Source organism: Sus scrofa, chromosome 13 (assembly GCF_054392235.1).
Source record: "Sus scrofa isolate SSC_HxYL_T2T_F1_AM1 chromosome 13, Sscrofa_HxYL_maternal_Yorkshire_Landrace_v2.0, whole genome shotgun sequence".
Classification (NCBI taxonomy): Eukaryota; Metazoa; Chordata; class Mammalia; order Artiodactyla; family Suidae; genus Sus; species Sus scrofa.
This window is the reverse complement of record NC_139395.1, coordinates 66,049,186-66,064,495: the sequence shown is the minus strand read 5'-3', so window position 1 is coordinate 66,064,495 and position 15,310 is coordinate 66,049,186. Positions and strand designations below refer to the sequence as shown.

General features: G+C 41.1%; 1 protein-coding gene and 1 long non-coding RNA gene across 8 annotated transcripts in view; one reads left to right on the top strand and one right to left on the bottom strand.

Moving 5' to 3' along the window:
- The window catches only part of MITF (melanocyte inducing transcription factor), a 243,903-nt gene that overhangs the window by 196,412 nt on the left and 32,181 nt on the right, over positions 1-15,310 (bottom strand).
- Positions 1,446-6,448, top strand: LOC146397382 (uncharacterized). Its single transcript, XR_014825314.1, has 2 exons — positions 1,446-2,212; positions 2,416-6,448. It is a non-coding gene; the product is annotated as an uncharacterized LOC146397382 (long non-coding RNA).

Sequence of the window (15,310 nt, the reverse complement as noted above, 5' to 3'; positions counted from 1 at the left end):
CCTGGGAACCTCCGTATGCCTTAGGAGCAGCCCAAAGAAATAGCAAAAAAAGAAAAATAAATAAATAAATAAATAAAAATTTTAAAAAAATTAAAATCACTATATGGATTAATACACTTTTTTTAATTAAAATGTAGTTGATTTATAACGGTTGTGCCAATTTCTGCTGCAAAATATCCCACTACACATATACATGCATTCTTTTTCGGATATTATCTTCCATGATGTTCTATCCCAAGAGACTGGATATAGTTCCTGAGCCATACAGTAGGACCTCATTGCTTATCCATTCTAAATGTAATAGTTTGTATCCACTAACTCTAAACTCCCCATCCATCCCACTTTGTCTGTCCTTCCCCTTAGCAACCACAAGTCTGTTCTCTATGTCTGGGAGTCTGTTTCTCTTTTGCAGATAGGTTCCTTTGTGCCATATTTTAGATTCCACGTATAAGTGATGTCATATAGTATTTATCTTTCTCTTTTTAACTTTCTTCACTTAGTATGAGAATTTCTGGTTATCTCCATGTTGCCACAAATGGCATTATTTTGTTCTTTTTATGGCTGAGTAGTACTCCATTGTGTATAAATACCACACCTTCTTAATCCCTTCCGCTGTCAATGGACATGTAGGTTGCTTCCATGTCTCAGCTATTGTGAACAGGGCTGCTAGAAGTATTCATCCAAGTCACCTGGAAAATTCCTATCCTCTTGAAACCCAACTAGTTATTTACTGTAGATTAAAGTGGAAATGAGCTTGCTAGTTCAGCTTCTTAACAAAGGAGTTTCTCTAAAATGGGGGAGGAAGGGAAGGAATTCACTTGTCAGGAATACTTTTGGTTAAAAACTTCCTATTTTTAAAAATCCATTAAAACCTTCAGTTCTGACACTGTTTCCTACACTTAGAGACCTCAAATTCCTCAACACCACAGGCTGAGGGAGTCTACCACCACCTATTCTCAGAACGCAGAAAATCCTCAAAATGATTTCTCAAACAATTCTGAGTCCCTTCTCTCACCCCAAAAAGAAGTCTCTAGAAACTTTAGAAATGTCTGCACTAAATTCTGGGATCTATGAAAAGGAAGAGTCATAAGTTGCTGAAAAGCATTGATTACAACACCCATTATCAAAGAAAGCCATGGTTCATCCCAAGAAAAGAACAAATAGCATGTTGTTCCTTTTTTGGAGATTTGCTATAGAGAATAGTATTTAAAAAAACAAACAAACAAACAAACAAAAAACACTCTCCCCCAATGGCTCCTTTTATACAGACCACAAAGGAAAAGATGGAATTGTGACATTGCAAAAATTAGCAAAAGGCTTTTATGAATAAAAAAGTATGTGCCATTAGAATAGCCCTTGAAATAGTTTTAATATATTTGATGGAAGGGGAGGAGGAGGAGAAACAGACAAGAGGAATATGAACCAAAGAAAGAAAATTAAATTGATACTTTTTTTTTTTTTTTTTTTGTCTTTTTCTAGGGCCGCTCCCAAGGCACATGGAAGTTCCCAGGCTAGGGGTCCAATTAGAGCTGTACCCGCCTGCCTACACCAGAGCCACAGCAACGCAGGATCCGAGCTGCATCTGCAACCTACACCACTGCTAACGGCAATGCCAGATCCTTAACCTACTGAGCGAGGCCAGGGATCGAACCGCAACCTCACGGTTTCTAGTCGGATTCATTAACCACTAAGCCATGGCGGGAACTCCTTAAATTGATTCTTTATCCTCCTATTGATATATTTTAGACCATGCCTCTCATAACTAATATGGCTGTCAATCATCGAAACAACTTCTAAGAATTTTTTCTTTCTTTTTAAGGCTGTACCCACAGCATATGGAAGTTCCCAAGTTAGGGGTCCAATTGGAGCTGCAGCTGCCAGCCTACACCACAGCCACAGCAATATCAGATCCGAGCCACAGCTGAGACTTATACCACAGCTGACAGCAATACCAGATCCTTAACCCACTGAGTGAGATCAGAGATCAAACCCACATCCTCATGGACACTATGTTGGGTTCTTAACTCACTAAGCCACAATAGGAACTCTGAAATTCATTTTTTTTAAGTGCTCTAAGATGATTTTGACACAAGTGACCCTCAAGCTTTACGAAAAATTGCTTTTAGACATATGGTGGGGGGAGGGGACATATCTGAATTATTTCAAACATCCTTCATTAGCCATGCAAATAAGTATAATAAAGTATCCCATAGTCCCTGGCAAATACTTCGACTAGAGTAGGGAAATCCTCAATTTTGCTTTTTTGCTTTCAGCACCATCACCTGACATGCTATTTTAAGACAGGATCTACGTGGGGAGGATACGTATTTGACTAGGTATATGATAGTCAAAGTACCTTGTTTTTTCCTACCTGCCCAACATAAACTATGAGTCAAGAATAACCAGGATTTTTAGAAAGATGAGAGCGCGAAATTCAAGAAGCATCCAAGCAAAACAGAATTTCTGGCATTTGAAATTGCTCATAAACCAGAGTTCCCATTGTGTCACATCGGAAATGAATCCGACTAGAAACCATGAGGTTGTGGGTTCAATCCCTGACCTTGCTCAGCAGGTTAAGGATCCAGCGTTGCCATGAGTTGTGGTGTAGGCTGCAGATGCGGCTCAGATCTGGTGTGGCTGTGGCTGTGGCATAGGCTGGTAGCTAAAGCTCTGAATGGATCCCAAGCCTAGGAACCTCCATATGCTACTGCTTCGGCCCTAAAAAGAAAAAAGAAAAAGAAAGAAAGAAAAAGAAAAGAAATCGCCCATAATCCATCGGAGAACACCCAGTCTCTGCTTCCCAAACCAGCATTGATCTTGCATCTGGAAAGGAACCTATCTATTCACATGCATCAATTTAATTGGACTATCACTCTGATGGAGAAAGGGAATTCTAGCTGCTAACTGGGAAAGAAGGAACAAAGCAAAAAGCTGTTTTTTGAGAGAATGAGTCTCTCCTTTCTCACCATAGAGCACATAACAATGACAGCAGTATAAATTAGATGAAAGTAAATTTCCTTATCACTAGTAGGAAATTCTCTGCTGATGCTTAAAGCTCTATCCTCATTTGTGTCAAGGAAATGAGTTAATTTTTATGTTCTCTTCAAGGATCTGTAAAACACATAGCTTGAATACAACCCCATTTACCATTTACCAGTTGTAATTTCAATTATTTCAGACTGAACATTCCTAGATTTACTGAAGCAATAAAACCTATGGAAGGCCTGGTGGTTCCTTTGAAAAGGTCAAGAATCCTCAGAGGAATAAACCTAAGAGGAGAATATTTGATCAGGGAAGGATCTAGAAGAAAAGAAAGTGCCCATGATCAAATGGGCTTCAAATGGTGAATCGTCATATGTGAGCATTCCTCTAAAACTACAGTGCACAACCTCTGCAATGTTGTTTGGGTCAAAGAGAACCAGACTCGAATCTCAGCTTGTCACTTAATTAGCTACGTGACTGTCAGCACGGCACATCACAGGACACTTGATCTCAGTATCTTCACCTGCTAAATGGAAGAATAACAGTAACTAGCTGAGGTGTTGTAAAGATAAAATTAGATAATGCACGCAGAATTCTTAGCACATAATAAGTATTCAATAAATGTTAGCTTATTATTATTCTATTATATAGGTCAGGTGTGTAGGCCTGAGGGTAACTTGACCACGGCATCCACTGATTAACAGGAACAATAAAAAAAAAATTTAAGAGCTTATGATGCTATACGTCAAGGGCCCAAACAAGTAATTCAAAGTGGCTCATGTGTTATTAAATAAAAAAATCTCTACAAACAATTCTAAGTTATTATGTCAGACAGATTCTTACAGGGCAAGAAGCAAACTATTCAGAGTGGATAAGCAATGAGATCCTGCTGTATAGCACAGGGTTCTATATCTAGCCACTTGTGATGGAACATGATGGAGAATAATGTGAGGAAAAAAAATATATATATGTATATGTGTATACATACACACACACATACACACACACATATGACTGGGTCACTTTGCTGTACAGTGAAATTGACAGAACATTGTAAACCAACTATAATAAAAATATTTTATTTATTTATTTATTGCTTTTTTAGGGCCACCCCTGCAGCACATGGAGGTTCCCAGGCTGGGGTTCGAATTGGAGCCATAGCCGGCAGCCACATCAGATCTGAGCCATGTCTGCGACCTACACCACAGCTCACAGCAACACCAGATGCTTAACCTATTGAGCAAGGCCAGGGATTGAACCTGCATCCTCATGGATCTTAGTCAGGTTTGTTAACCACTTAGCCATGACTGGAACTCCAAAAAATTTTTTTAAAGAAAAAAGAAATTCTTACAGGGAAAGTCCTCCCTCTAGGGCCACTTGGGTGCTGCCATTCCTAGACTATGATCAAAAATACCTCTTATATGGGGTAAAATGTGTGCCCCCCAAATTTTTAGGCTAAAGTCCCAACTCCTGATACCTCAGAATGTGACGTTATTTGGAAACAGTTGTCAGTGTAGATACAAATTAGTTACGATGAAGTCATAATGGAGTAAAATAGGTCCCAATTCAATGTGACTCTAAACCCAATGTGTCCTCATAAAAAAGGGAAAATCTAAATACAGACACAGAGAGAGAAAGAAGCCATGTGAGGACTAGAGTTGTGGCACCACAAACTAAGGAACTAGCAGAGCACAGGAAAGAAGCCTGGAACAGAGCCCTTCCGAGAGCTTTTAAAAGGAGCACAGCCCTGCTGACACCCTGATTCCAAACTCACAGCCTTCAGAACTACGAGAAGACATTTCTCTTGCTCAAGCCACACAGTTTGTGGTACTTTGCGTTGGCAGCCTCGCAAACTCACAAACCCCATGAATCCAGGCAATGGGGCAGCCCTACCTGAGGTCCACCAAGGGCCTGTCAGAGAGGCTGACCCCCAAATGCCCAGCATAATCCAATTAGAGTCACATTGGATTGGGAGCCCATTTTACTCCATTATGACTTCATCTTAACTAGTTTATTGTCTACACTGACACTGATAACTACTTCCAAGTAACAAATGGTGCTAGTGTCTGTTCCACATTAAGTGAATGCCCATCAACTAGACAGGCGATCTACTCTGTATGCTTCAGAAACAGAGTCCAGTAAAAAGGGATCGAGTCCATTCAGAAGACCTTGCATGCACTCAGCAACACACTATCCCCACTGTGTTGGTGCTGCTGGAATTTGGGAAGCGCACTGGCAGAGTGATCAGCCAATGCCTGCCAAGACCAGCTGCTGTGGCCAGAAGGTGTTCTGCATTCTTGGGAGCAGAGGGCTGTCAAACCCAAAATTTTTACCTTTTCTGATTTGCCTCAGCCGTGCTTATAAAATTTTTCCAGATGTCAAAAATCAAATGGGAATTTGATGAGAGCCAATTGGCTCTCCAATGGAAAAACTTATTTTTCCCCAATATTTGCACACACTTTCAAGGGTCTAAACAAGGCCAGCCCAGTGGACATGTAACATGCAATGCACAGACCTGGGTTTGGTTCCATGTTCTGCTGTCACCATCTTTAAGACTTCTTTTTTATTTATTTTCTGGATATTAGATTTTTTTTAATTAAAGCATAGTTGATTGACAGTATTGTGCCAATTTCTGCTGTATAGCCTAGTAACCCAGTCATACATACAGAAACATTCTTTTTCTCATACTATCTTCCATCATGCTCATTGCAGCACTATTCACAATAGCCAAGATATGGAAACAACCTAAACATCCATCGACAGATAAATGGATAAAGAAGATGTGGTACATGTACACAAAGAAATACTACTCAGCCATAAAAAAATTAAATAATGGCAGCAACAGGGATGCAATTAGAGATTCTCATACTAGTTAAGTCAGAAAGAGAAATTCTTCTTTTTTGAAACAAGAGGTCCCACATTTTCATTTCGTACTGGGTCTTGCAATTATGTGGCTGCTTCTAGGTCTTAGGAAGACACAAATGCCATGATAATGGACAGCTGCACCTCCTTGGGGCCAGTAAAGATTTGGGAGTCTTATTCAACAGACTTTATTTAAGGGCCTCTTTCCTGAATGGATACATGATTAGAGACCCAACATCAATGAACAACCTGCTCACATACTTGCAAAACACACACTCACCAAAAACCAGAATCAATTCATCTTATTATTTAATAGTATTATTTTTTAAAGGAATAGAAAGCAAATAACGACAAATGTGTTGTTTCCAAAGGAATCACTGTATTGAAAACTAAATTTTCAGAGTTCCCTTTGTGGCTCAGTGGAAACAAATCTGACTAGTAACCATGAGGACGTAGGTTCAATCCCTGGCCTCGCTCAGTGGGTTAAGGATCCGCCATTGCCATGAGCTGTGGTGTAAGTCACAGACACGGCTCAGATCTGCCTTTCCTATGGCTGTGGCACAGGCCAGCAGCTACAGCTCCGATTAGACCCCTAGCCTGGGAACCTCCATATGCCACAGGTAAGGCCCTAAAAAGAAAAAAAGGAAAGAAAGAAAATTAAATTTTCTCCAGAATCACAGTTACCATTAAAAAAAAAACAAATAGTATCAGGCACTTCTCAAAAACTTCATTGTAACACGGGTTGGTAAGCGAGAGAATTTGCCCTGCCTTCCAGCTTATCTTGGTCAACAGTGTCAACTAGTATCTGGACATCTGGACTTGAGTTGTAGGTAGTCTCCCAAGATGGCCATCAATGAACCAAACAGACCTCTCAGTATTCATGCCCTCCTGTAGTTTCCTCTCACAGTAAATCTGAGCTGGCCTGTGACTTGCCTTAACTAAGAGAAAGTACCAAGAGTGGTGCTTTGGCAATTCTGGACCCATTTTCAAAGAGACTCTTAGCTTCCTTCTACCTACTCCCTTCTGGCACATTCACTTTGGAGAGCTCTGAGCCACCATGTAAGAAATCCAGTTACCCTGCTACGGAAACCACAGGGAGAGGCCACCAATAAATCAGGAATAAACCTCTGAAATCTTCAAATGTACCCTTGCACACTGCGTGCATGGGCAAAGCCTGGAGCCATCCTCCATCATCCCACGAACACTGTCTTCTCCAACATGGGATCCAAACCCTCTCTTCCAAAAAGCCTTTTTAAAGTCTCCCAGCAGAAACTAATCTCTCCTTATCCTACACAGCGCTGTATTTTACTTGTACCATTAGCATGCCCAGCCACCCTTGTTTCAGAAGTATTTTTGTGTATGTATGTGGTAGGGACCATAAAACTATCATCTGCCCTCACTGCAATTACATAGAGTAAACCAATTCAGAAAGGTTGCAGGATATCCCCAAGATCACACAGCATAGCAGTAGGCTTGAAATGCCTCTCTTGCTCCTTTCTTTCTACCTCAGGAACTGAAAACTTATTTATCTTCAAAACCACTCTTGGCTAAACAGTCACCAAGAAAATTCTGCATATATTAGGTGATGAGACTCCCTTGAATTAAAGTGGAAGAGAGGACAAATATTTGCATCTTATGATACTCAGAATAACTTTACCTTCCAAAAGAATGAACAAACATTTTCCCTCTCTAGTTTTAAACACAGAATAATGACATCCTTCAGGTACAAAAGTCACTGCAAAGGATATAACATTCTCTACCACACACTCCCTGCCTTTACCTGCACATCCGTTAAGTGAACACCAAATGGAATTTTCCTCCTTTGCTCTAAACCCAAAGGAGTCCACTGAGAGAGAGCTCAGGGGTAAGGAAGATTTGGTATAAATTTCAGAAAAATGTCTTCTGCAGGTTGAGAATTTTAATCAGAGGGGGGAAAGTACCTCTAATATATTTTAAAGACAATTCAGTTACAAGTGTTTGAAGGTAACAAAAATATAGTTGAAGTTTAAACACTTCATAATTTATCTGTTAATAAGAAATCATAGCTTGGGAGCTGACTACAGAGTTGAGAGAAAATGTGTCCATTGAAATTTCTCATCCACCTGATTAAACTCCTCTGTGTCCTCAAACATTTCTTGCCCCCTCATCCTGTACCAGAAACCTGGCTGAAGCAAACCAAGCAACGGTTTACATATAGAAATTCTACTTCCTTTGCTTACTACTAACATAACCATAATTGGCTCAGGACAGCAATGTGCCCAGAGAGGAGCTGCCATTTGACACAGTTCTGGCCAATAAGATACAAGGAGACATCTACAGGGGGATTCTAGAAAGCCTTGTGTTTTCCTGCCACAGGTCTTACCCCTTTTTCTTTCCCCTCTTCTTAAAGCAGATGTGATACCTGGAGGAACAGCAGCCATCTTGTAGCCACAAGGTGAAAAGCATTAGAAAAAAAGCTAAGACAAATCACTGCATGGATGGCTCTGACATCATGGAACCACTCAAAGAATGGCAGTGGTCATGGGACCCGAGGCTACTTGTGTAGGAAGTTGTTTTAGGCAACTGTTAACTGGCTGCTGAGTTTCATGAGTGAAAATGTAAACCTGATTGAAACACATACTCTAGCCTCAGACCCATGCCTACTCTAAAGCTCTCTCAAGTAGCAGCTATTCCACCTATTCAGCTATTCCTCCCCAACCTGCTTCTCTCCCCAGGAGCTCCATCTCTGAAAATAGCACTATTGTTGTACTCACCTGTCCAGGTGAGAAGCTAAAAGCCACCCTCCCCTCCTCACTCTCCATTTTCAGTCCAATCAATCATTGGACTGAAGCAGCACATGAAAGCTTCTTCGTCCCAAGTATTTCTCAGTTCCATTCATCTCTACATCCACGAGGCAGGTCCAGGAAGCTATCATGCACTGCCTGCACTGCTCCTCCTTGGTCTTCTTCGTCACCATCCTCTTTCTCTATGGCGTTGCCACCATGATCTCTCAAAAACAGAAAGAGGATTCTAGCACTCCTACCTAAAACTCTTCCATGCCTCCCTGCTGGCCTTGAAATAAAGCCCACCCTCCCAAACATGGTTTAATCCTCCACTCTATGGCCCCAATGACTCTGAACTGGAATTAACTCTCCCCCGAGACTCTAGCCTTCTAACCACCCCATCCTCCCAGCAGATATCTGCAGATGCCTAGAGGAAGTTCTCCCACATATTTTTGATTGAACAGTTTACTCATCCTTCCAGAACATATAACCTAGGAATTCCATAAGCACCTCCATATTTTGACTTGAAAGTATCTATAAACTAGGTATGACCATTTGCACTTCTCTGCACACCTGACCACTCAGTGCAAGCACTCACCTTTCGTTAAAATACAGGGGACTTCTGGGTCAAATGCATGACAAAGCCCTGTTTTTCTCAAATGCCATTTATAGCTTTGTATTACAACCGCTGTTATTTCTTCTCTATTTTTTCTTTAAAAAAAAAAAGAGGAAGTTGAACTAAAAGGCATATTTCAAAACATAACAAAGGTTTAAGTATGGATACTGTAGACACAGTGACCCAAATGACTAAAGTGGAAAATGTTACCAACTATGGAATCAGTGCTTATCCTTTTCCGGTGACACATGGTTATGATGCATGGTTATCAGTCATAGAGGAGATTTAACAGCAGAAATTCAAACAATGTCAAAACTTTATGAACACAATGCTAGTTAACATATGAAATAGACACAGACTTGACTTCAACATAGTTTATGTGATGGTTTGGTTATTTGTTTTGTTTTTTGGTTTTTTTTGAGAAATTTTAGTTCCTAATGTTTCCCATGAGTCATTTTCCATGAATATAAAATTGACCACCTAACAGTGCCCCTGACTAACCTTGAACTTTTGTGACCTAGAAAACTGTCAGTGCAGGAATATAAAGCTTCTACTGAATATTTTCAATTTGCTGAAATAGCTCCATTTATATAAATATAGCAATTCTAACAGTAGACTTCAACATTATTTTCCACATATTAATCATGTTGATTTCCACAGAAGGTCTATGGAATCCATCTTGGAATATATGTTCTATACAAGACAGAGATGTATTAGCAATAAAAGTTTTTAAATGGAGACACTAGTGATGGTAATAACAATAATAACAAAAGTTTTTGCTGTCGCTATGACTTACTGAGTATTTTCCACGGTCCGGGCCCTTTGCTAAGCACAATGGCGCACTTGCATTCTCATTCATTTCTCATAAAACCTGGCACTACAACTAGAATCATCTCCCTTTTACAAATAGAGGAAACAGGAGTTTCTGCTGTGGCCAATGTTATAGGCCGCATCTTGGTAGCACTAGGACTCAGGTTTGATCCCCAGCCTGGCATAGTGGGTTAAGGATCCAGTGTTGCCACAGCTATGGCTTAGGTTGCAACTGAAACTCAGATCTGATCCCTGGTCTGGGAACTCCATACACCACAGGTCAGACAAAAAAGAAAAAAAAAATTAGAGGAAAGAGAAGTTGGCCATTTCTTCAAGGTCTGATACTTTATACAACCTGTCTTAGGAACCCACACCATCCATCTGCAGGACCCAGGCTTTATAATCACAACTGCAAACACTGATCATATATCAAGAGTTGACAAACACTCAAATGATCTTCATAACAACACTACAGAGAAGATATTACTAATATTCTCATTTTATATGAGGAAACTCTAACATGGAAAGGTCAAGTTACTAGGTCAAGATGGCCCAGACAGTAAGTGGAAGATCCAGGGTTCACACCTGGGCCAGCACCTCCAGAATCTATACCTTTAACTACTACTTTGTTCATCATACTAGCCCCCAAATAACAACTTCTATAGGGCATTTATCATGGGCTGGGCATTTCCATAAATTATTTCATGATATCCTCAAATAACTCTGAGGTAGGTGGTATTTTTCTCTCCACCTGACATATGGAGATTCTGTGGCTCAGAGAAGTTATGTCAGTTGCCCAGGGTCACACAGCCAAGCGCCACACTGGAGACTGTAAAGAGTAACAGCTGGGTTTCACTCTCCACCTCCCCAATTTTTTTCCTGAGGCATGAGTGGCTGGGAAACAGACTGCATCAGACTTTCCACCTCTTTAAAACGATTCAGTTCGTGTAATTTAGGGTGTGACCATTCATAGATACCTTTGAGCTAATCTACTGCGAGCCAATGCAACCACAATGCGCCCTTCAGAACAATGCATGCTTTCTCTATAAATTAAATATGCCAGCCTAGCTTGGGAAAAGCCTGTCTTTGTGATATGAACACTTAGGACAGTTTAGTTTTAGAAATAAAGTATGTCCATGTTTATACACAGTAGGAAACTTTGCTCTTTATTCCAGAGGATGTACCTCTCAGTTTTCTATTCCTATCCACTTCAAAGTTCTATTATTTAAGCCAAAACAAATCTCTCCCAAAAAGCATTATGAATCCTATTAAGAAAATGCAATTGTTTCTTTACTCATTTTTTTTTTTTTTTTTGTATTTTGTCTTTTTAGGGCCTTACCTGTGGCATATGGAGGTTCCCAGGCTAGGGGTCTAATCGGAGCTGTAGCTGCCGGCCTATGCCAGAGCCACAGCAACACCAGATCTGAGCCATGTCTACGACCTACACCACAGCTCATGGCAACGCCAGATCCTTGACCCACTGAGCAAGGACAGGGATTGAACCTGCAACCTCAAGGTTCTTAGTTAGATTTGTTTCCACTGCACCATGACGGGAACTCCTCTTTACTCATTTTTAATAAATAGAAAGGAGGAGCATCTAAACAGAGTTAAAGCTCATTTCTGGAAACAGAATTAAGGAATAAAAATGCAATTACAGCAAAATAAATTGGTAAATCATAACCAAATGTGTCAGGCCCACAACAATTAAAGAATGCTGATTTGTGTATATCACTGGGTTTTGTTTTTTGCAGACACAACTTTTTTTTTTTCTTTTTACAGCTGCACCTGCAACATATGGAAATCCCCAGGCTAGGGGTCAGATCAGAGCTGCAGGCTTAAGCCACAGCCACAGCAACACCAAATCTGAGCTGGATCTGTGACCTAGGTCATAGCTTACAGTAACGCCGGATCCTTAACCCACTGAGCAAGGCCAGGGATGGAACCCACATCCTCATAGAACAATGTCAGGTCCTTAACCCACTGTGCAACAACAGGAACTCCTGCAGACACAACTTTAATAAAAGTCCACAAAGCTGCAGAGTCATCTGGAGACAAAAATCACATCTTCAGCATCCTCAATCATACACTAAATCAGGAACAGTTGTTACCTGTAGTCAGGATAAAGAGGCATATCTATTTAATATGAATAGATAAGAGAAAATGCAGAGTCTCCCTTTGAATCATTTATTCTTTCATTTATGGACTCATTTTATCAACAAATATTTAGACAGTGTCTATTGGTGGGCTAACCTCTGGGAAAACAATGGTGAACAAAATAGCCACACTCCCTGAGTTCACTGAGTTGGGAGACAGATAGTGAAGATACAAATGAATATCAGATAATTAGATAAGTAATTGAGTATGTAAGTAAGTAGTATGAAGGGAAAAGTCAGGAAAACATAAAGGAATAGCACAGCAAGGTAATTCAGATAAGGGGGGCAAGGAGGTGGCTCAGGAAGCAACCTTTAAATTGAGAATGAAAGACAGAGTAGAAAGTAGAGCAAAGAATGCTCAGAAAGTGTAGAAGACGGCAGGAAGAATGTGTACAAAGTCCTGGGGTAGAAAAGAATTAAAAGAAGGCAGTGCCATGAGAGTCAGGGTCTCCTGCCTCTATTTCCAGCTATCTACTAACCTGGGAATGTCTCTTCACCTTTCAGGGCCTGAGTTTCCCCTCCAACTCCAACAGCGTTCATTGGCACAGTCAATGGCCTCCTAAGCATCACCACAAGGACAGCTCAGGTGCTAAAGAGATGGCCTCATTCTTCTGAGAGTCCTGGTGCTGGTCACCATGGCAACTCTCATTGGCAGCAGCATCTCCAGCACCCCGCTCCCCAAAACATGCCAGGACACTCAGTAGAAGAGCCAGTCTAGCTGACTGGCAGCCCTGCTACCCCCGAAAAGCTGTCTCCAGAATCCTGGAAACTTATGACTATCTCTAGGCTACCCAAGACAAGTCTAGTTAATAGAACACGAGGAGTACATTATGTCACTGGTAAAATGACTATGGTTCCACCTGACTCCTCTAGCATTCACACTGGAGGCCTGAGATAAGACAAGGCTAAGGCAATACTTTTCCACAAGGGAGACAGAGAAACTGACTAGGCATGGACCTCCTAAGGGTCATCAGTCTACATGGGGCACTAAAACATCAAAGGAAGAGGAAGAAATTTTTTGATAGACGGGAGATGCCCAAAGGACATTCTCCAATGATAAAAGATAGTCCCTACACTGCCTCCTAAAAAGGATTAATTGCAGGACCTTGATGCACTAAACAGGGTGATGCAAGTTTGGGGCAGAGCCAAATTGCTCAGAGCTGTAGAGAAACTCCCTGGCTTCTGGCACCTCCCCCCTTGCATAACATTAGGTCTAAATGGATGTTGGAAACATATATAAAGAATATTGGTGTCAAAGTTCACCTGAATATTAGTGTGCCTAGGACTCCCAAGTGTCTCAGGGTCTCAGGTTCCTGCCCTCTTTCCTGCCACAGACATTGCCTTGTGCAGTACTTTCTTAACCAGTCTTATCTCCTCCTACTCAGCTCCTTGAGGGCAGAAGCTATGTCTTATTTATCACTCTGTCCCAACTGATGGGTAACTGTAATAGCTGATAAATTAGCTCTATGTTATGTAACCAAAAACCAGTATTAAGGCTATATGATAAAGCTTGTAATCTGTGGTAATCCAGACCCATAAGTCTGCAAGCAACCTTTAACACCAATACATGAAATTACTTCATAGTTTGCAAGGTTTTCAATGTAAGATGTTTATGAAAAATTACAAAAAATTAAAGTGCAGTATGAGAATACATACATCTGAGGTCCTGCTCTACATACACATAGAAATGTAATCAGCCACGAATATGAAATACTCAGACACAAGGAGATGGGGCTCAAGGTGGTGCAGAGAGAATCGACGAATACAGAGATGCCGTATGTCAAACCCTGGAAAGTCATTTACAATTATCTAGTCACCACCTTCGTTTTATAAAGAGAAAAAAACCTGAAGCTCAGAATGCTCAACTAATAGGCCCCTACCTAGTGACAAAATCATGACTTAAATGGTCTCTGCATTCTTAGATCATTGTTTTTTCCACCACAAGGGGCTGCCGCCTGAATTCATCAGACCATGCTAGCTGGCAGTCTGCAAAGTCTTTCCAGTTTTCATGGGTAAAAGATAAAGTCTGTACAAACCCCTGGAGGATCTGCCTCCACGCAGATCCTATTTCTTTGCGTGTCATTCCTTCTACCTGTCCCTTTGCTCAGCCCGTAGCTGAGCCACTGTAGCTGTCATGCTGTTCTTGCATCAGGCCTCTGTCTGCCGAGGCTTTCTCCCCACCAGCACCCCCTCCCCGCCCCCGGGCCCAAACACCAGTATGATCCACTCTCTCATCGCCTTCATATCTTTCCTCCAATGTCTTTTTCTCAGTGAGGCTTTCCTTGGCCACTCAATTTTAAGCTGCAAGTTATCCCAAACCCATCCAGGCTTTATCTTCTCTATAGCATGCGTTACTGTTTAGCATATTCTATATCTTACTTACTTATGTATTTATTTCTACAACTTTCTCACTGCCCCCGCCCCATGCAAACTCCATGAGTACCAGCAAAGATTTTCAACAGTTTGATTCACTGCGCTGTTCTTCAAATCCAAATGAGTGCCTGGCACATGGTAAGACCTCAGTAAATATATGCTGAATACCTGGTTATATGGACTAACGGATGGAGTTAAAGGTGGCTCAAATCCAGAGAATTAAAGAGCCGTGAAATGTCTGAAGGCATCCGGCAGCCCCCAGGAAGTGGCCTGTGGCGTGGGTGTCATCTACTATCACCATGTGTCCACTCTAGAACTGGCATTCACTGATAGGGTGTGTGAAAGACAGTAAACTAAGCAATGAGGTGACATGAAGACTTGTCAAAACAGCTACCTCTGGGGCTGCATGACTCTGGGTTGGAGAGGCCACTAGCAAGCCAATATTGTTCATTAGCAACAAGATGCATATACAGATACAGAAATCACTTCTCAACTGCTTCCCTGTGCCCTTCAGCTTAAAAGGAGAAGGGGCTGGTTTACTCAGATTGGATGTTACCAAAAAAAAAAAAAAATTTCAAAAACTTTCTGGCATGAACCAACATTTGCCATTAAGCCTGAAGGGCTGGCACAGCTGGACCTCTATGCATCATCCTAAATATACAAAACCAAGGTTCAATTATAACTTAATGACAGATATATAAAGGAAGATACTAAAAGTAGCCAGAAACAAAGCAGTAGGAACCACAGGTAGA